Below are 247 nucleotides of genomic sequence, written 5' to 3'. Positions count from 1 at the left end.
CCCCCCGGGGGGGCGGGGAGCGGGAGCCCTGCCTCAGGCCCCTCGTGTGCGGGGCCAGGGAACCGCCTGCGGGAGAGACACGGGCTGATTCAACAACACAGCAGCAGGCAGAATTATCTGCTAATCCTAAAGTGAACTAGGACTCTACGGGGTGAAAGGACTACAACGGGGTGGGGCGTGACAGTAACTCCCAAGAAAAATCAAGAGATAGCAAGCTGTAGGGCAAAGCACAGGCAAGAGCCTGGGA

This window comes from Merops nubicus, unplaced genomic scaffold, assembly GCF_000691845.1.
Source record: "Merops nubicus isolate BGI_N331 unplaced genomic scaffold, ASM69184v1 scaffold44800, whole genome shotgun sequence".
Lineage (NCBI taxonomy): Eukaryota > Metazoa > Chordata > Aves > Coraciiformes > Meropidae > Merops > Merops nubicus.
This window is presented reverse-complemented; position numbering follows the sequence as displayed.